The following is a 243-nucleotide window of genomic DNA, read 5'->3' on the forward strand; positions in this document are numbered from 1 at the left end:
AGGGCGGCCACCCCGCCCACCACTTGAAACCCGCACTTTACCATTTGCGGCCTGAGACTGGGCTGGCTGACATGCTCAGAAGAGCTGGCCCTTGCCGGCTGCCGAGGCTCGGTGGTTCGGTGCCGACCTCTGAGCCAGGGGGCCGAGGTTCCATACCCTGTAGGGGCGCATCCCCCAGTTGCGGTTTCGATCCCCAGCCGGAGGCGGGAGGCAGCCAATGGATGATCCTCTCATCATTGATGT

The sequence above is a fragment of the Myotis brandtii genome, unplaced genomic scaffold, assembly GCF_000412655.1.
Source record: "Myotis brandtii unplaced genomic scaffold, ASM41265v1 scaffold105, whole genome shotgun sequence".
Taxonomy (NCBI): Eukaryota; Metazoa; Chordata; class Mammalia; order Chiroptera; family Vespertilionidae; genus Myotis; species Myotis brandtii.